Source organism: Chiloscyllium plagiosum, unplaced genomic scaffold (genome assembly GCF_037043375.1).
Source record: "Chiloscyllium plagiosum isolate Xiang-an unplaced genomic scaffold, Cpla_swu_hap1 HiC_scaffold_49, whole genome shotgun sequence".
Lineage (NCBI taxonomy): Eukaryota > Metazoa > Chordata > Chondrichthyes > Orectolobiformes > Hemiscylliidae > Chiloscyllium > Chiloscyllium plagiosum.
In genome coordinates, this window is record NW_028270187.1 from 6,479,495 (window position 1) to 6,501,194 (window position 21,700).

Consider the following 21,700-nt stretch of genomic DNA (forward strand, 5'->3'; position numbering starts at 1 on the left):
CCCTCTTGTTCAGCATAATTTTGGCATAGTGTAGTGAAGTGATTTTTCCTGCCTCCTTGAACAGTTAATACTACTAACGTTACAATACTATACCAGTACCCGCCCATCTCTGATCCCTGCCTACCGTCCTGTCTATCTATCTTAATGTTTTAGACACCAGGGAGAGGTGAGCCCACACAGCCCTTACAATTAATAACAATACATATCATCAAACGTTAAAAGAGTCTTTTGTCTCAGTTCATTCCTTCTTCCTTAGCTTAATTTTCAGAGGGTTGTCTGTAGGATGAGAATGCCACTCCGCCAATGGGGCATTCACAGGACATTTAGCGCGAGTGTGATGACTCCACCCTTTCTCAGCAGTTCGGATAGCTGTCTCAGTAGTCAGGAGGGTTAGGAATTGTCCCTCCCAACTTGGGTGCAGTTTGGTATCTTTCCAGGTCTTGATCAGGACCCAATCACCCGGTTGTCGAACTCAAGCGGAGGTGTCTGGGTCAACAGACCCTTCTTCCTAAGGACAGACAAAGAAGAGCCGAGCGCCACAATATAGTTGTTTAAAAACTTATCATTGAACTCTACAGTTGGTAATTCCCCTCCTCCACCCAAGAAACGTAATGGGTTGTGGGTGCTTTGGTACATATTGTGAGAAACGAAGCTCACTCACTTCAATAATTTCAGTCTGAGACAAGATCTGAATCAGTAGTATTGTTTATTACACTCTTGCAAGAGGGGTGTGGTGTCCACAAGACACACACACACACACTGAATACAACGACTACACAATATTTATATATTTCGTTTCTCTTCCCTCCTCCCACTGCTCCTCACCTGTTTACATCTGTTTCTAATCTAAACCCGGCTGTTTATCTCTGAACTCATCCAGCCTTGTCCGTGACAAAATGTTTAACTCTGGCCTCGCAAGGCCGTTTGACCACCTCCCTCTGTGGTCTTATTGTTATTTATCCATCATCACTGCCATCTGTTTTCGTGCTTACCAAAGCAATATTTCCTTTTATCCTTTTTTCACACCGATCTTTATCACCTCTTAAGTGGTCCTTTTTGGGTTTTTTTTTTTGCAGAGCCTGGAAACAGATGCATGTAACTGTTTGTACGGGCATATCTTACTCAACTGTCACTCTCTCCCCTCACAGCACCTTATTTATTTGTCTGTAACATTGTTTGCAGGCACATTTCATTCTTATATGCACATTTTAGCTTATGCAAAAGCAATTATATATTTCCTTCACATAGTTTTCATTCTTGTTAACTCAACGCTTGGCTGAAACAATTATACACTGGTGTGAGTTCATTTACCTTGCATACACAATTATGATTGCAGAGGGTGGGCAAGTTGTTGGAGGGAATCCTGAGGGACAGGACGTACATGTATTTGGAAAGGAAAGGACTGATTCGGGATAGTCAACACGGCTTTGTGCGTTGGAAATTTTGTCATTTGCATAAATGGTTTGGATGCAAGCATAAGAGGTACAGTTAGTAAGTTTGCAGATTACACCAGAATTGGAGGTGTAGTGGACAGTGAAGAGGGTTACCTCAGATTACAACAGGATCTGTATAAGACTCTGGTGCGGCCGCATCTGGAGTATTGTGTGCAGTTTTGGTCGCCATACTATAGCAAGAATGTGGAGGCACTGGAACGGGTGCAGAGGAGGTTTACCAGGATGTTGCCTGGTATGGTAGAAAGATCGTATGAGGAAAGGCTGAGGCACTTGGGGTTGTTTTCATTGGAGAAAAGAAGGTTTAAGGGTGACTTGATAGAGGTGTACAAGATGATTAGGGGTTTAGATAGGGTCGACAGTGAAAATCCTTTTCCACGTATGGAGTCAGCTATTACAAGGGGCATAGCTTTAAATTAGGGGGGGGGGGGGGGGGGGGGAGTAGGTATAGGACAGATGTTAGGGGTAGGTTCTTTACTCAGCGAGTCGTGAGTTCATGGAATGCCCTGTCAGTAGCAGTGGTGGACTCTCCCTCATTATGGGCATTTAAGCGGGCATTGGATAGGCATATGGAGGATAGTGGGCTAGTGTAGGTTAGGTGGGCTTGGATCGGCGCAACATCGAGGGCCGAAGGGCCTGTACTGCGCTGTATTCTTCTATGTTCTATAAATCATGTCTCCCAAACTTGATTGAGTTTTTTGAAAAAGCAACAAAGAAGATTGATGAGGGCAGAGCAGTAGATGTGATCTATATGGACTTCAGTAAGGCATTCGACAAGGTTCCCCATGGGAGACTGATTAGCAAGGCTAGATCTCATGGAATACAGGGAGAACTAGTCATTTGGATACAGAACTGGCTCAAAGGTAGAAGACAGAGGGTGGTGGTGGTGGGTTGTTTTTCAGACTGGAGGCCTGTGACCAGTGGAGTGCCACAAGGATCGGTGCTGGGCCCTCTACTTTTTGTCATTTGCATAAAGGATTTGGATGCAAGCATAAGAGGTATAGTTAGTAAGTTTGCAGATTACACCAGAATTGGAGGTGTAGTGGACAGTGAAGAGGGTTACCTCAGATTACAACAGGATCTGGACCAGATGGGCCAATCGGCTGAGAAGTGGCAGATGGAGTTTAATTCAGATAAGTGCGAGGTGCTGCATTTTGGGAAAGCAAATCTTAGCAGGACTTATTCACTTAATGATAAGGTCCTAGGGAGTGTTGCTGAACAAAGAGACCTTGGAGTGCAGGTTCATAGCTCATTGAAAGTGGAGTCGCAGGTAGAGAGACTTCAGGTAGTGAAGAAGGCATTTGGTATGCTTCCCTTTATTGGTCGGAGTATTGAGTACAGGATTCTGGATCAGTGGTGCTGGAAGAGCACAGCAATTCAGGCAGCATCCGACGAGCATCAAAATCGACGTTTCGGGCAAAAGCCCTTCATCAGGAATATGCCTGATGAAGGGCTTTTGCCCGAAACGTAGATTTTGATGCTCGTCGGATGCTGCCTGAATTGCTGTGCTCTTCCAGCACCACTGATCCAGAATCTGGTTTCCAGCATCTGCAGTCATTGTTTTTACCTATTGAGTACAGGAGTTGGGCAGTCATGTTGCGGCTGTACAGGACATTGGTTAGGCCACTGTTGGAATACTGCGTGCAATTCTGATCTCCTTCCTATCAGAAAGATGTTGTGAAACTTGAAAAGGTTCAGAAAAGATTTACAAGGATGTTGCCAGGGTTGGAGGATCTAAGCTACAGGGAGAAGCTGAACAGGCTGGGGCTGTTTTCCCTGGAGCGTCGGAGGCTGAGGGGTGACCTTATAGAGGTTTATAAAATTATGAGGGGCATGTATAGGATAAATAGACAAAGTGTTTTCCCTGGGGTCGGGGAGTCCAGAACTAGAGGTTTGGGGTGAGAGGGGAAAGATATAAATGAGACCTAAGGGACAACTTTTTCACGCAGAGGGTAGTACGTGTATGGAATGAGCTGCCCGAGGATGTGGTGGAGGCTCGTACAATTGCACCATTTAAGAGGCATTTGGATGTGTATATGAATAGGAAGGGTTCGGAGGAATATGGGCCGGGTGTTGGCAGGTGGGACTAGATTGGATTTGGATATCTGGTCGGCATGGACGGGTTGGACCAAAGGGTCTGTTTCCATGCTTGTACATCGCTATGACTCTAAGTAACAGTGTTTTATCTAAATCCCACATTGGTCTTCGAAAATTGCTGAACTCTGAGGGGAGTGTTGAAATCTGAATTCCCAAGCTTTGTTAATTTTTAGTTTTAAAATAATTCTTTCTCCCGAGCTTCGTTGACTGCAGAAGTAAAAAAAAAATCGATGTCCCGAGATTTGTTATTTTCCGGTGCTTTCTTGTTTAAAAAAAAACTTTGATTGCTTAAACGTCATTTATTTTCGGGTTCGGGTTGTGTTAACTTAGTTACTTCTCGATTTAAAAAAACTCCGACTGCTTTAACCTCGTTTTTTTTTGGGTTCGTGTCATTTTATCTTCGTTTATTTTCGGCTTTTATAAAAAAAAACTCCGATTATTTGGACTTCGATTATTTTTGTTAAAAAAAAACTCCGACCGTTTGAACAGGCTGGGGCTGTTTTCGTTTCTTTAAAAAAACTTCGTTCATTTGAAATTCGTTTTTTTATCGTTTTAACAAAAATGCAACGGTTTGAACTTCGTTTTTTTTTTAATTGAAAAAACTTCGATGTGGGATGTGGGTAAAGTAGTGTTACTTCTACAATAATAATTGCTTTTGCAAGGTAAATGAACTAACCTACACCAGTCTCTAATTGTTTCAGCAAAGAACTGAGTTAGTTAAAATGGAGCATGCCTGCAAACAAATGTTACAAACAAATAGATAAGGAGTAGAAAGAACATTATGCCAACTCGGCATATTGCCCCCATATAGGCACTAAAACGAGTTAAGTTAGCTGCAAATAAGGGATAGGATAAAGAAGAGTAAGGGTCGCCCGGCTTGGAGCAGGTGGAGAAATAAACAAGGGCGGAGCACAGCTCAGCAGGGGCAGAACACAATAAGGAATAGTGATAGGTTTGACACGGTGACACAGTGGTTAGCACTGCTGCCTGACAGCGGCAGAAACCTGGGTTCAATTCCTGCCTCAGGCAACTGTCTATGTGGAGTTTACACATTCTCCCGTGTCTGTGTGGGTTTCCTCCGGGTGCTCCAGTTTCCTCCTATGGTCCAAAACTGTGCAGGTTTGGTAAATTGGCCATACTAAATTGCCTGCAGTGTTAGGTGGAGGGGTAAATGTAGGGGAATGGATCTGAGTGAGTTGCTCTTCAGAGGATCGGTTTGGACTTGTTGGGCCACACTGTAAGTAATCAAGTAATATGTTAGGCCAATGAGGTAAATGGGGAAGTACCAAGAAAGACTCAATTAAACTGTGTAAATTGTGGAGTAATTTTTGGATCAGGGTGCCTATTTGTTAGACACCTGTCTTGCAAGAACGTTTCAATAAAATTTGTTGCTTCAGAATTTGACTCAGACTGAAAATTATTATATTGTGAACTCTGTTTCTCACAGTCTTCCTTTTTAAGTTTAAAAAAAACTTTGAGGTTGTTTGAATTTTTTTTATTCCCAGGTTCTAAAAAGATCGGATGCTTGTATTTTCAGCAGGTTTTGAAGACTGTTGCCCTCAACGCTTTCAATATAGGAAATTATTAACACTTCGTATTTGGGGTTACAGGGGGCAAGAGGCCCCTGGTATTTGAGGTAACAGGGGGCAAGAGACCCCTGGAATTTGATGTTACAGGGGGCAAGAGGGCCTTGATATTTAATGTTACAGGGGGTAAGAGGCCCCTGGCATTTGAGGTAACAGGGGGCATGAGGCTCTTGATATTTGAAGTTATAGGGAGCAAGAGGTTCCTGGTATTTAATTATAGGTTATTATTGATATAATAAATTTCTTTTAAAAAAACACAATATTTTATAATGAAAGTTTTTTTTAATAAAAAGGTTTGTGAAATTGATTAGCATCTGTGGAAGATTGATCGTGAGTAATTTCATCAACGTTAGTGAAATTATGTGAAAATTTTCCGAAAGGTCTGAGGCCTTTGGAAAACTGTATGGAATCTAAACAAAACATTGGGTGATGAAGAATATCATTAGGAGTTCCTAAGTTGTTCAGTTGGTTAAATCAGCTCAGCAATTGATTTAGCAACATAACATGGGAGTGGGAACGAAAGAGTTAATTGGACTACTGTGACAGTTTTGTGATGAGAGGCACAAAAAATCAGTTTTGCGCTCGTGGCAGGATACTGCCACCAAATTGGGGATTGAATTAACTGCAAATGGTGCTATGAAGTCTGTTGAGGTTCTTAAAAGTGAATTGCTCGAGCAAAATAAATACAGAAACACAAGGAGAAGTCACAAGTGACTGGTAAACAAACAGAACTGCGCAATTCGATGGTTGGCCTTAGTTTTAATGAGGACGACAATGATAATTCAGATTTAGATGAGTGGTGTTCCTTTTTTATCGGAGAAAGTGAGGACTGCAGATGCTGGAGATCAGAGCTGAAAAATGTGCTGCTGGAAAAGCGCAGCAGGTCAGGTAGCATCCAAGGAGCAGGAGAATCGACGTTTCGGGCACCTGAAGAAGGGCTTATGCCCGAAACGTCGATTCTCCTGCTCCTTGGATGCTGCCTGACCTGCTGTGCTTTTCCAGCAACACATTTTTCAGCGAACTACCTTGTCCTGAATAGAGCAAGTCGTAGCTGTGGGAACACTATTTCCAACTCCTGTTCCCTGTCCAATCACCTGGCAATGAAATCATAATTTCCCTTTTAAACATAAAGTTTCTCCTGACTTTTGCACAGAATAGAAGAATCCAAAGACCATATCAAGAAGTAAAACACACTCATTGACATATGCAGCTCTTAGTGTTCTTTCATTAGTAGAGTCATTAAGAATTATTAGTCATCAAAACCCATAATTATCTCATTGGTGGACTCACAATTTTGGGAAATGAGACAACTGCTACCTTAATAGAAATTAGAAATGCTTTCAGAATTGTGCCTATTTGCCCAACAAAACTGATTACATGCTTGTGAAGGAAGGTGGATGTTGCGTTATAGTTAAAAGAAAATGCATTATGAGGGTCACTGATCCTTTCGAAAACATTACGAGACATATTGATAATATTCACACTTTTGTCAACCAAATGAACGAAGGTGTGGGATGGGAAGATTGGGGTTTGGCTCATGGTACAACTGATTACTTAATATGTCTTTGTATGGTGCTATTGTTTCAATTTGTCTTTTTGTTAGCATTGCTATAGCTAAGAGTATTATTGCTAAAACATTAATTTCTATTGACAACATTGGCTCCAATCTGAAAATGCTTCTTTACTTAAATGAAGACGAGGAAACGCCATTGCCTGACTTTAGTTCCCCTTCGGAGGAAGAGGAACTATGGCAGTCTCTTGCTGCTGTTGAATTGAATTGATTTGATCTATACCTTTATGGTGTGGTCATAAGATGGCCAAGGGGGGTGGGGGGGGGGGGGTGAGGGGGAGGGGTGAGATGGGGATGAGGATCTAAAATTGGAATTTAGGCAACAAAATATGTCGATTTTTATTTGTTCAGAATGGTTTCTCAATTTAAAAGAATGCTATAAAATAGCCTGTAAACCATATTGCTGAACATACTGCTGATTTGCAGAATTAACTTGCAGTTCAAAGATAAGAGGACAACAGAGTTTTCATAAGATGAATACTGACACATTAATTGACCATTTGAACTAACCTTGAACTAATATATGGCATGACAATGTACGTAAATTAGATATCCTTCTTAACTTGCTGCAAATCACGTCACGTTATTAGATTAGATTACTTACAGTGTTGAAAGAGGAAACACGGGGAGAACGTGCAAACTCCACACAGTCAGTCGCCTGAGGCGGGAATTGAACCCGGGCCTCTGGCGCTGTGAGGCAGCAGTGCTAACTGCTGTGCCACCGTGCCGCCCATATGTGATTGGTATTTCTTGTAATTAAGGCTGTACTATTTATTGAAAAACATATAAATGTAATTGCGCAGCTTCACCCCGGATCACGGAAGCTTCAATCTCTGTGTTGCTGGATAGAATTGTGTCAAGGTAGCTTAATCCAAGGAATTAATGAACCTTGCTTTATGAATAGACCACATTTGTCGATTCATTTGACCGATATCGAACCAAGAGGCCCCTTGGTTAGCACTGCTGCTTCACAGCGCCAGAGACCCGGGTTCAATTCCCACCTCAGGCGACTGACTGTGTGGAGTTTGCACGTTCTTCCCGTGTCGGCGTGGGTTTCCTCCGGGTGCTCCGGTTTCCTCCCACAGTCCAAAGATGTGCAGGTCAGGTGAATTGGCCATGCTAAATTGCCCGTAGTGTTAGGTAAAGGGGTAAATGTAGGGGTCTGGGTGGTTTGCGCTTCGGCGGGGCGGTGTGGACTTGTTGGGCCGAAGGGCCTGTTTCCACACTGTAAAGTAATCTCTTGAGGGGACGTAGTTCCTCAATGGCAGAAGGGAAACTGCTTTATTCTGAGAACCATTTTGAATTATGGTCACACATTTCCTGTTCGGGGAGAGAGTCTGGGATCTGTGGTATCACTGAGACATTTAGTTTCAATTTGTACCCAGACATTGTTGGTGTTTTTATTCTGCATGTCAGTCCATTTCTGTGTGATATTTTTTGTACCAATATGTAACACGACAGCATGTCATCTCCTTTCTCACCAAAATCAGAATCACTGATATGGTACAGCTCAGAAACAGACCATTCAGCCCATTGTGTCTGTACTGGGACATTCTCTTATACATCAGTTCTGCAGTAATTGTTGGGAATGTGAACTTCATCCACTCATTGCCAGTGTCCATATGGAAAGCACACTTTGACATCAATTCTGTAGACATCTGACTTTTAATAAATGTAGTTCTTGATTGGTCAGATCACATTTGTGTTCAGTTCTGGTCACCTTACTTAAGGAAGGATCTTCAAGCTCTGGAGAGGGTTCATTGGATCTCATTCACCTATGTTCAGTTGCGGTTTGTGTCTGAATGTAGCATAAACTCTGTTAATAAACTCTTTTCGATGATGCTTAATTGTGTTGCATTTCAGTCTGTTTATTTTTACATTGTGCGTGTGTGCATGTATAGTAGACTTTATCAGGCACTGCTGGGCACTGTATATCCTCAACTGTGATAAGTGATGTTGAGAGTCAATTCACATCTGGAAATAGAGGCCAAATTTTATTCTTTTCCTTTCAGCATCCAGTGACTGAGTCAGAGTGAGTTTACTCTTGTGCTGCCAGTCTGTATCTCAGTTCATGTCTCCTGTGTTGAAACAGCCGAAGTTCTTTAATTGTTAGTGCCTGTAGGAATCATGTGCAAGTGAAAGCGTAACACACTGCAACAGAAAGGATTCTATGCTGTTCGTCAGCGTCAAGATAGGAAAAACAATTAGACTTTTTGTATTTTGTACAATGCGGAATCTAACAGAGTAATGATATAAAATGTTGGTCGTCAGAAAGCCATCAGTTTTTGTTTCAGTGCATAGTGATGTTCTTTTATGAATTTGGTGAAGTAACAATCTATGTAAACATTTGCAACTAAGTAAAAGGGTGACAAACAATTCAACTGCATTGGAGCTGACTGACCATAATGTTCCTTGTACAGACTCGTTCACTTCTATTTTCTGATGTAGACAGAATATTACATTGCTCTGTCGTGTGATGATGCATGCTGTACTCTTGCGTTGCTCTATAGTAGGAAGGAGGAAAGGAAAAAGGCTTTTTTTTTTGTCATGCAGTACAAAATGTGTAAACTGCCAAATTGAATTTATGGAATGATCAACACTTTCTGCTCTGCTTGAAAATAAAATGCACAGTTTTATAAACCTACTAATTTTGACTTTTTTCTCCCCCTTTCTCCACTGCTTTGAAGGGTTATTAGATTCCATTGATGCATTGTGAAAATTGCAGCAAGATTTCATTCTTTTTTCATGATACATCCGAGGGAAAGGAAGGAGGAATGCAGAGCTCTTTGTAGTAAATTGCAACAAATTTTAAAAGTAGTACATAACTAACTAAAACAAAGTTTCTGGTTGGACTGAAACACACAAAGGCGAAAATGAGTACTGCAGATGATACAAACCCACCAACTCCCACACCTACCTGGAGTACACCTCCTCCTGCAAAAATGTCCGTTATCCCAATTCTTCCACTACCGCCACCGTATCTGTTCCCAGGAGGACCAGTTCCATCACAGAACACGCCAGATGGCCTCCCGCTTTAAAGACTGCAATTTCTCCTCCCACGTGGTTGATGATGCCCTTCAGTGCATTTCATCCATTTCACGCCCCTCTGCCTTTGAAACCCACCCCTCCAACCAGAACAAGGACAGAACCCCCCCCCCCCCACCACCGGTCCTCACATTCCACCCCACTAACCTCTGTATACATCACATCATCCTCCGCCATTTCCGCCACCCACGAACGGATCCCACCACCAGAGATATATTTCCCTCCCCACCCCATCCGCTTTCCGTAAAGACTGCTCAAACCACGATTACCTCGTCAGGTCCATGCCCCCCAGCAACCCACCGTCCCGTCCCGACACCTTCCATGCCACAGCAGGAATTGCAAAACCTGCGCCCAAACCTCCCCCCTCACCTCCGTTCAAGGCCCCAAAGGAGCCTTCCACATCCATCAATGTTTCCCCTGCACTTCCACACATCATTTACTGTATCCACTGATCCCGATGCAAACTCCTTGACATTGGGGACGCCGAGCGCTTCAGAGAACATCTGAGACACCTACCCCACCAACCCCACCGACCCATGGCCCAACACTTAACCGCTCCCACTGCTGAGGAATGCAGGTCCTGGGCCTCCTCCATCGCCATTCCCTTACCACTTGACACCTGGAGGAAGAATGCCTCATCTTCCACCTCAGGACCCTCCAACCCCATGACATCAATGTGGACTTCACCGGTTTCCTCATTTCCCATTCACCACCTAACCCCAGTTCCAAACCTCAAGCTTAGCACCGTCCTCATGACCTATCACATCTGACCATCTTCCTTTCCATCTATCAGCACCACCCTCCACTCCGACCTTTACCCCCATCTGTTGCAGTCTCAGCTAAATTATCACCAGCCCCAATTCCCTCCAACTCATATCTCCACCTCCAAGACTCCCAGCCTCATTCCTAATGAAGGGCTTTTGTCCAAAACCTTGATTTTCCTGCTTCTCAGATGCTGCCTGACCTGCTCAGCTTTTCCAGCACCACACTCTTGAAACAGACAAAACAAAGTCTTCTCCTACAACGTGAAGAAATGTTTTGATAAAGATGGGGATGGCAGCTCCTCTGTTACCATGATACAATTAGGCAAACAGATGCTAGCTGATCAAGATGAAAATTGTTAGCTGGTTGCTTCTGATCGGTGCTGACTCATAAGTTTTCAAGGGCTGTAGGCCCAGCTGTAGGCCTGTCTGACAAGGGATCTGTGGGGAGAAATCATTTTGAATCTAACATTTTCTGTTACTTGCAATATCAATGGAACTGCATGGCTGTTAGACATTGTACTGTGTCAGGATGGTGTATGTTTTTAAAACTCATCGTAAGTCAGACAGCGAGTGTGTGTGTGTGTGTGTGTGTGTGTGGTGGGGGGTGGGGGGTGGGGAATGAATGTGTGGTCACGTACCTACACATTAATCATTCTCTCTGTCAGGCTTTGACACAAAGTGCCTTTGGAATTCATATTCTTTGATTGCTGTGTCTATGTATGTGACAAAAGATTAATTGTCATTCTCATTTAATGATAGCTGAAATGTTTCTTTCAACGTGGTGGGCGGAACGGAGGCACAGTGGTTTGCACTGCTGCCTCACAGCGCCTGGAACCCGGGTTCAATTCCCGCCTCAGGCGACTGACTGTATGCAGTTTGCACGTTCTCCCCGTGTCTGCATGAGTTTCTTCCGGGTGCACCAGTTTCCCCTCTCAATTCAAAAATGTGTGCATGTCAGATGGATGGGCCAAGCTAAATTGCCCCATAATGTCAGGTGCATTAGTCAGAGGGAAATGGGTCTGGGTGGGTTACTCTTCAGAGGGTCTGTGTGGACTGGTGGGGCTGAATGGCCTGTTTCCACATTGTAGGCAATCTAATATAATCTTGTTAAATGATACAGTAGAATATAGATCAATTGCAGACATGGGTGGAGAAATAGCAGATTGAGTTTAATCTGGCACAGTGTAAGATGTTGGACTTTGGGAGATCAAATGTTAAGGGAAGGTATACAGTAAATGGCTGGACTCTGAACATCTTTGATGTACTGAAGGATCTTGGGGTTCAAGTCTATAGCTCCCTGAACGTGGCCACACAAGGAGACAAGATGGTATCTAGCAGAAGGCGTATGGCATGCTTGCCTTATTGGTCGGGGAATTGAGTACAAGAGTCAGGATGTCATTGCAGCTTTATAAGACTGTACTTAGAGTATTGTGACAAAAGATTAACTCTGTCCTTCTCAGTTACTGATATCTGAAATGTTTCTTTCAATATCTGTACTCACTATCTACTTCATATATGGTTGCTCAAGCTACCAGCATTGTCTCTTTGTTCACCTCGATTGTAATGTTAAAAGTATCCATTCTAAAGTTCAGAACCCATGAGGACGGCCTCAATCGGGACCTAGGGTTCCTGTCACACTACAGGTGTCCCCAATACACTGTACACTCTCTCACATGCACAACCTCTCTCCTCCATACGCTTCCTCTCATATGTATGCATACACACACACACCCATGCGGGCGCACACACACCCATGCGCGCACCCTCCATGGCTTATACTCCATCACACTCACACACACACTTTACCAAGCATACACAAACACACACATTCTCAGATGCACTCACACTCACATGCACTCACACATAAGTGACTGGAGTGAATTTGCATTTGCAGAAACATTCTATTTTGCTCAATCCATGTAATATTTTATAAATTCCTACTTTGGAAATAGAAACAGTCTTACTCAAGATTGGGATACAGTCAGACTCTAACCTTACACCTTTAATACATTGTCTGATCTGAGATGTCACCCTTTTTAAAATAAAATCTTAAGTCATCTTGACAATGTGACGTAAAATAAGTCCTGGGATGTATATATTAATTAACTGCAATCCGTTCTAAAAGATGAATTACTGAACAATAATCTAGGTTTGTTCAATATATCATTTCAGTTGCATGCCACTGTAAGCTTTAGCTATAAATTCTGTGTCTTATGATCCTGTTTCATAGCTACCTGATCAAGGAGCAGCGCTGTGAAAGCTCGTACTTCCAAATAAACCTGTTGGACTGTAATCCGATGTTGTGTGATTTTAAACTTAGTTCAGTTTAGTTGTGGTCGGCACATTACAGGAAAGATGTGGAGGATTTAGAAAGGATGCAGAAGAGGTTTGCCAGAATGTTGTCCAGATTAGAGGGTATGAAGTATAAAGAGAAGCTAGAAACACCCGGGTAGTTTTCTTCTAAGCAGCAGAGACCGAGGGGAGACGTAATGGAAGTCTAGAAAGTTTTGAGAAGATTTGTAGCTCAGGTTGAAGTTCTGGATCTAGCTTTGCTCGCTGAGCTGGAAGGTTCGTTTTCAGACGTTTTGTCACCATACTAAGTAACATAATCAGTGAGACTCCGGATGAAGCACTGGTGGTATGGCCTGCTTTCTATTTACGAGTCCACTACATTGGACAAACAGGCAGAAAACTAGCCACCAGGATACATATACATCACCTACCACAAAATGTCTTGACCCACTCTCACTAGTATCCTTGTATACAGATGAGGAAGGACACCACTTTTATTGCGACAACACAGCCATCCTAGGACATGCCAAACAGAGACATGAACGAGAATTCCTAGAAGCATGGGTTTCCAACCGGAACTCCACCAACAAACACATTGACTTCGATGCCATTTGCCATCACCTGAGAAAAAGAACAGGAAATGACATCACCACAGGAAACTACAGAACCGTGACTCAGGAATGGACAGGACTGACAGTTTAATGTTCCAGGACACAAATGCTACAGGAAGGACAGAAAGAGAGGCAAGAGAGAAGGGGGAGTGGCGTTTTTGATAAGGGATAGCATTACAGCTGTACTTAGGGAGGATATTCCTGCAATTACATCCAGGGAAGTTATTTGGGTGGAACTGAGAAATAAGAAAGGAATGACCACCTTATTGGGATTATAGTATAGACCCCATAATAGTCATTGGGGAATTGAGAAACAAATTTGTAAGAAGATCTCAGTTACCTGTAACAATAATAGGGTGGTTATGATAAGGGATTTTAACTTTCCAAACACAGACTGGGACTGCCATAGTGTTAAGGATTTACATGGAGAGGAAAACAAATTTCTGATTCAGTATGTAGATGTATCTACTAGAGAAGGTGCAAAACTTGACCTACTCTTGGGAAATAAGGAAGGGTAGGTGACTGAGGTGTCAATGGGGTAGGACTTTGGGGTCAGTAACCATACCTCTATTAGTTATAAAATAGTGATGGGAAAGGATAGACCAGATCTAAAAGTTGAAATTCTAAATTGGAGGAAGGCCAATTTTGATAGTATTAGGCAAGGACTTGCAAAAGCTGATCGGAGACAAATGTTTGTAGGTAAAGGGACGGCTGGAAAATGGGAAGCCTTCAGAAATTAGATAACAGGAGTCCAGAGAAAGTGTATTCCTGTCAGGAAATGCTGATAGGTACAGGGAATTCTGGATGACTAAAGAAATTGAGGGTTTGGTGAAGAAAAAGAAGGAAACATATGTCAAGTATAGATTGAGTGAATCCTCAGATTATAAATGCATTAGGAGTATACTCAAGAGAGAAATCAGGTGGGCAATAAGGGGACATGAGATAGCTTTGGCAAGTAGAGTTATGGAGACTCCAAAGGGTTTTTACAAACACATTAAGGACAAATGGGGAGACAAACTAGGGAGAGAATAGGGCCTCTCAAAGATCAGCAAGGTGGCCTTCTGCATCAGTATTTATTGTGGAAAAGGACATGGAAGATATCAAATGTAGGGAAATAGATGGTGACATCTTGCAAAATGTCCATATTTCAGAGGAGGAAGTGCTGGATGTCTTGAAATGCATAAAAGTGGATAAATCCCGAGGACCTGATAAGGTGTACCCTAGAACTTTGTGGGAAGTAGGGGAGTGATTGCTGGGGCCATTGCTGAGATATTTGTATCATCGATAGTCACAGGTGAGGTGCCGGAAAACTGAAGGTTGGCCACCCAAACCCTCGGATAGAGAGCGGAGACCTGAGGACGGGGAAGGCAGCACATAGAGAGGGGATAGCGTACTGTTGACGGTAATTTTACATATATCGCGATTATAAAATTATGTCAATCCTGAAAATGTACTAATACCGTGTTCTGCGAGTTGGTGGACTCTGAATTGCATCGTGACTTGTAATTGTAAGATATCGCAGCAGCATTACGCCATTTTACCCATCCAGTTTGTTCTACAATTATGGCTGATATTTCTTCTTGCGCCTGATCCCCGTAACCTTCGATCATCTCTCGTGAATACCTGTCTATCTCAGTAATAATATCAATGTGTACTTGGCTGTCCATGCCATGAATAATAATTTGTTTTAATTTATTTTGGAATCCAGACATATTGCAGACATAATGTTACATATTGCAGTATTCATATTTCCCAGGCATCACACTCTGCTCAGTTTTGTATCTGGGAGCCTACGGATGTCTTAATAGCGCGTTATTTTCATCTGCCCGTTCAGGCAGCGACTACAAATTGCATGAGATAGGAATCTATTGAAGTATGGTTTTGTAATTTTGTCGATGTACACTGTGTTAGCTTTTAAGATGTTTCAATCGGCGGGCTTTCGATTGATTCACGGCGGATACAAGTTCGGTTGCTCTTCCAGAGACTTCAGGAAGTGATAGGGGACATTAGTACAGTATTTCTATCGGAAGTTAGTTAGAAACAAAAATGGCAGGCAGCGGCAGTGAATTTGCAACTGATAAGATCTTCAATCATAGATTGCAGAATTTATTTTAAAAATATAGTAATAAGTGTGATTTTAACATCAAATTTTGGTATTGGGTTAGATATTTCTGGAAAAACCCCATCTCCTCATTGACTCCCTTTGCGATAACATGGCTTGTGGTGAGGTGGAGGCAGGAGAGAAAAGGGAAAAAATGGCGCCAAGAGACCAACAGCTTATTTTCAAAGTTGAAAATGCCCGCCATCACGTATAAAAGCAGCAAGCTTTACAGCGGAGAATACATCAGTACGTACACGTTGATTGTTTTTTCGATTACGAAATTAATGATCAGAAAATCTCACTTTACCTCATTCCCGCCTTTACAGTTGAAAAATATGCCTCACTGGTGTTCAATCTGTTCTCTCTCTCTCCAGAGGCAGGGGATAAAAGACTGAATATGAACCGAGCAGAGAATAAAGCGCAGAGGGTCAGGGACCGTTCCTTACTGTATTCTGCAGCGACTAACCCGTTACTGCACTGGGTCAACCCAGCTCTTCCTACTGCACTTAAAGGAAATGTGAATCTAATGTGAGATCAAATCAGATCGGGGACATCCTAAACTCATAGGACATTATAACAAACCACATCACTCAGGCAGTGACCGTTCAATAAAAAATCCTGTCGTTCAGGACACTCTTCCAATCGCATTTTATGACAAATTCTTCCTCTGCTCCCAAAGACAGTGACAGTATCCAATTAAATGGAGCGTGGAATTTATTGATGTCTGGCACAAAGGCGAGGAATCTCCACATTAAAAGGAAAATAATCAATCTGAAAGAAAGTTCAGCTCCTTTCACAGATGCTGTGAGTGGCTCTTAAAAGAGCCTTTGGGTTGTCAGATTCAAGAATGGTCTCTTCACTTTTTAGCGGCGCCCCCAGCGGTGGTTTTCTAGGACAGCAGCACGGTCTGGATATTAGGCAGCACCCCGCCCTGAGCGATGGTCACCCGTCCCAGCAGCTTGTTGAGCTCCTCGTCGTTGCGCACGGCCAGCTGCAGGTGCCTGGGGATGATGCGGGTCTTCTTGTTGTCCCGGGCCGCGTTGCCGGCCAGCTCCAGGATTTCAGCCGTCAGATACTCCAGCACCGCAGCCAGATAGACCGGCGCTCCGGCACCCACACGCTCAGCTTAGTTACCCTTTCTCAGGAGCCTGTGAACACGGCCCACCGGGAACTGCAGGCCAGCCCGGGACGACCGAGACTTCGCCTTGGAGCGACCTTTCCCACCACCCTTTCCTCTCCCAGACATTCTCACAAGCATTTTCACAGAGAATTCTGCACTCACTCACCCCCCCCCCCCCCACCCCACCCCAATCCACATTGCGGCCTTTCTTATACCTTTGGGAGGAATGGTGGATCGGCCGTTTCTGATTAGTCCTATTGTCCAGCCCCTCCTAATGTTGTTCCAATTCCCAATCAGATATCTGCCTCATTCCCCAATCCGGAGAGGGCACGGGGAGTAGGGCGGAAAGTACCAGCGCCAAATCATCAACCACCTTCTTTCCAATTTGAAAAGCCCGCCAATTTACAAACAAAGGAATATGTTTTAGATTGAAAAATGAAATACAAAAAAAACTGAGGATGTTTATTAGCACTCACTACTCTTATGTTAATATACTTTTATTTACAAATGTATCCTTGACACGATCCGTCTCTCCCTCATTTGCCCACCACTTTCTGTCTATTTCTGATCTTGAGAATGGGCAATTTTCTAAACTTTGCGACGAAGCTGAAACAAAACAGGCTAAACACTGCAGTCTGCAAACTGTCTTTTCATATTTTAGTATCACCCCGGCATGTTGATAAAGCAGCACACAAAGTTCTTCCAGCTCAGTTTCAATGGCGAACACGGTGTTTAGTCGATATTTTAGAGTCGTCCTCCTTTATTGATCTCGATCAGATTCAGCAAAAATCACCATATTTCACATTTCAGCCCGGTAACTGTTTTGAAAGCCTCTCACCAACAGCAGAAAGTGCTTTGCTTTTTGCATTCTGAAAAATCGGATTAAACCCGCGCATTGACCATGTAAAAAAAAACAGGATGAGGGAGACAGGATGTACATGTATTTGGAAAGGCAAGGACTGATTCGGGATAGACAACATGGCTTTGTGTGTGGGAAATCATGTCTCACAAACTTGATAGAGTTTTTTGAAGTAGTAACAAAGAAGATTGATGAGGGCAGAGCAGTAGATGTGATCTATATTGTGGGATATAGGTAAAGTAGTGTTACTTCTGCAATTATAATTACTTATGCAAGGTATATGCACTCACACCAGTGTATAATTGTTTCAACCAAGAGCTGAGTCAACAAGAATGAAAACTATGTGGAAGAAATATATAATTGTTTTTGTATTAGCTAAAATGTGAATGCAAGAATGAAACGTGCCTGCTAACAATGGGAGACAAATAGATAAGGTGCTCTGAGGATGTAGGTTAAGTCAGATATGCTTGTACAAGCAGTAGTTCTAAGCATCTATTTCCCACTTTTGCAAAAACACAAAAACAAACCCCAATTAAAAGGTCATAAGGATCAATATGGTTGGGGAAAGGGAGGAAATGGCACAAGGGGGGGGTGGGGGAATAGATAATCATGAAGAAGGATATACCTAACAATGGGCCACAGCAGGATGTGGTGAAATGGACGAGTAAAACTTGTACTTTGTTATGCACAAGGCCAGATAAGGCAAGAGATAAACAATAGTAATGGGCGCCGGGTTTGAAGTAGTGAATCCTATATAAGATATGTATTTGCTGAACTCTATGTGCCTTACCTCAGGCACCACGCTTGCAACCGTATAATAAACATACTGATTGCTTCAGATCTTGTCTCGGACAGAAATTATTGAAGTGAGTGAGCTTTGTTTCTCACAATATGGACTTCAGTAAGGTGTTCGACAAGGTTCCCCATGGGAGACTGATTATCAAGGTTAGATTTCATGGGATACAGGGAGAACTAGCCATTTGGATACAGAACTGGCTCAAAGGTGGTGGTGGAGGGTTCATTTTCAGACTGGAGGTAAAATACATCAATCCGTATGACTGAAAACTGGGCACTTCCCTTTAGTTTGCTAGGATGAAAACAACTGTTATAACATTCCACCAGGGCTTTTAGTAAGTTGAACAAATGAGATGAAAAATGACCCCCTGACGTGTAATCTGCTCTCTCTCTCTACACATAGGGAAGATACTGTTTATGACGTCGCTCCCCCCCACCCCCAGTCAATTTGCAAAGCACTGAAAATCAAATGTGACTAAAAATATCGCGTCAAGAATATCAAATTGCAAAGCAATTATAAAAGCGAATGTAGTACGAAAATTTAAACTTATAAAATCACATGCAAACTAAAACAAAATGGTTAAAGAAATGGCTCAGCTGTCTCAAAGGTTGTGGGTGGCTCTTAAAAGAGCCTTTGAGTTGTGGATGTGTGTTTTGTCTCAGTGCAGTGCGGTCCTTCACTTGGAGCTGGTGTACTTGGTCACCGTCTTTGTGCCCTCCGACACGGCGTGCTTGGCCAGCTCCCCGGGCAGCAGCAGCTGCACGGCGGTCTGGATCTCCCGGGAGCTGATGGTGCTGCGCTTGTTGTAATGGGCCAGGCGGGAAGCCTCCCCCGCGATGCGCTCGAAAATATCGTTGACGAACGAGTTCATGATGCTCATGGCCTTGGAGGAGATGAACCTGCTTCATCACTTTGTAGATGTAGATGGAGTAACTTTCTTTCCTGGACCGCCTCCTCTTCTTACCGCCCTTCGCTGGCGCCTTCTTGATGATTTTCTTCGCGCCCTTCTTGGAGGCTTGCTGCGCTTTCTTCTCATCAGCCATAGCGCCGCTCACTGTCAAACACAGAATAAGGGAAAGCGGGCTCGGAGCTCCCTTTTTATAGCCTGACGACGTCATCAATGCCAAAGAGGGATGGGGGAAAGCCTGATTGGGTAGTTTACACGGAATCATTCCCAAACACTCAGTCTCTGTGATTGTTAGAGTAGGATCCAATGTGGATCTGTCAGAATCTGCAACAAAATGTGAAGTGGATAGTGATTTTGTTCCTGTCAGTCTGACTGAGGGAGATTTGTTTTGTGTCTGTCACACAGAAAGTGACTGTGGTATTGACTCGGTTTCCTTTTGCTCGTTGTTGTGCTGATGTGGGAGTGGAAGGGTGTGTTTCTAGCTCCGCATGTCTGTTTCTGGTCCTCTCTCTGCGCTGGATTTAACACTGCGTTTGCCACTTTTCTCAGTCGTTAGCACTGCTGCCTCACAGCGCCAGGGACCCTGCTTCGATTCCACTTTCGGGCGACTGTCTGTGTGGATTTTGCATATTCTCCCCGTGTCTGAGTGCGTTTCCTCCGGGTGCTGTTTTTCTCACAATTCAAAGACGTGCAGGGAGGTGAATTGGCCATGCTAACTGCCCATAATGTTCCGGCATGTGTAGATTAGCTGCATTAATCAGGGGTAAATGCAGAATAATGGGGAATGGGTCTGGGTGGATTACTCTTCCGAGGGTCGGTGTGAACTTGTTGGGCCGAAGTGCCTAATTCTACACTGTAGGGATTCTAAGAGTGGTTTCTAGGTTTGGGGTTGATGGAACTCGTTCTCAACTGCACGGAGTTGGAGAGAGATGAAAAAAAGTCCCTATTTAAAACGTTTTTTGAGTCACGGGTTGTAAATGTCTGTCCTGACTGTGGGATTAATATACTTATAGAGTCATAGAGAACTTGATTGCTAACTGTGGGCCCAGAGACCGATCTGCAACCGTGTACTTTGCAAGTAACTGCAGTGTATCAGAACCACGTTTTTATTTCGGAGTATTGAACTTTCACGCAGAAATTTAGAGCATTTCTCAGTCTCATACGAATGCCTGTTAACCAACAACCGTTAGCATGCTATATATGTTTCACATTAACTTTGTATCTATCGAGTCCTTATTTAGACATTTTGCATGAATTCAACACCTGTCCATTGAGACTCTGGTCCTCTGTGTAATAGTCAATTAGTGTTATTCAAGACAGGTTTTATTCTGTATCCACCAAACACTGATGGAAGCGGTAACACTTTACACCATTTGCCTGCCACTTGAAAATGTCCCTCCAATCTGTGTTAAAGCATTTTTGTTTACCCTATTTCACAGTCCTTACATGTCAGTATGTTACTGGACTGTAACCCAAACCTTCTGAAGTGTAACCTGTTGTTTTTTATTCTGTAGGTGTCAGTCATTAACATAAGAATGTGTCTCATTTAGTATCTACAATTTTGAGTGTGACCAAACACCACTTTAGACAGTCTTAGGTAGGACTCCCTCCCCTCCGCAGCAAATCCTTACAATCAACTTCTTCGATTTGACAGTAAGTTTGTATTTATAACTGCAGCATTTGGCAAGAGGCAATATCTTGTACAATGCAGAAATTGGCAATAACAATTTTACTGCTGATGTTACACTGTTCATGTCAGTTTCCCGCCAATGGATAGTTGCATTGTATCCTAACAATATAATGCTTTGCAACTGACTCCGTATTTCATTCTGTAACTGCCAGTTTGTTGATTCTAATCTTGTTTTTACTCAGTTTCTGTCAATCACTGGCATGTGAGAGAGCAAATATCTCAACATTTCTAATTTTCAGATGAAATGAACTTTTTTTTAACTCCAACCCTGTTATGTTACGGTGACTTGTAATTGAATCTGTCAGTATGTGGTCTGTGAGCACACACAATAAGTTAGAGATAAAGTTAAAGGTAAATGTTGCCTCCCATTTCTGTCATGCAATTGCGGGGTATACACTACGGTTATTCATTTATTTCAAGATTCTGTCAGTTTAAATGTCTCAAAGCACAAGATATAAAGAAAAATGAGAATTCTGTGACATTTTTATCTGCCTGTATATACTCAGCTCTGAGAATATGAGTGCTATCAAAATGCACCTGTCAGTTTTTTAAAAATGAATATGAGAACATTGTTTTAAATCTATACCTGTCAGTTTCTGCAATGTGAATGTTTATGTACAGTTTTCAATCTGTACCTGAGTTTCAACTATATGAATGAATGAGTGCGTTTGAAAGTATCTGTACCTTTCAGTGTGTGCTCTGTGAATAAATGAGTGTACTTACCATATTTGTCTCTGTTTAACATGACACTTGCCACAAATTGCAGGAGCGCTTTTTACTTCAAATATCTGTTGCTCAACATACAAAAGAT

General features: G+C 42.8%; 1 protein-coding gene and 1 pseudogene across 1 annotated transcript in view; one reads left to right on the forward strand and one right to left on the reverse strand.

The window, feature by feature from the left end:
- Nucleotides 1-21,700, forward strand: part of LOC122544495 (histone H1.5-like) — a 110,555-nt gene that overhangs the window by 56,160 nt on the left and 32,695 nt on the right. The gene's annotated exons all lie outside the window — the stretch shown is intronic.
- LOC148135440 (histone H2B type 1-O-like) lies at nt 18,969-19,335 on the reverse strand (annotated as a pseudogene).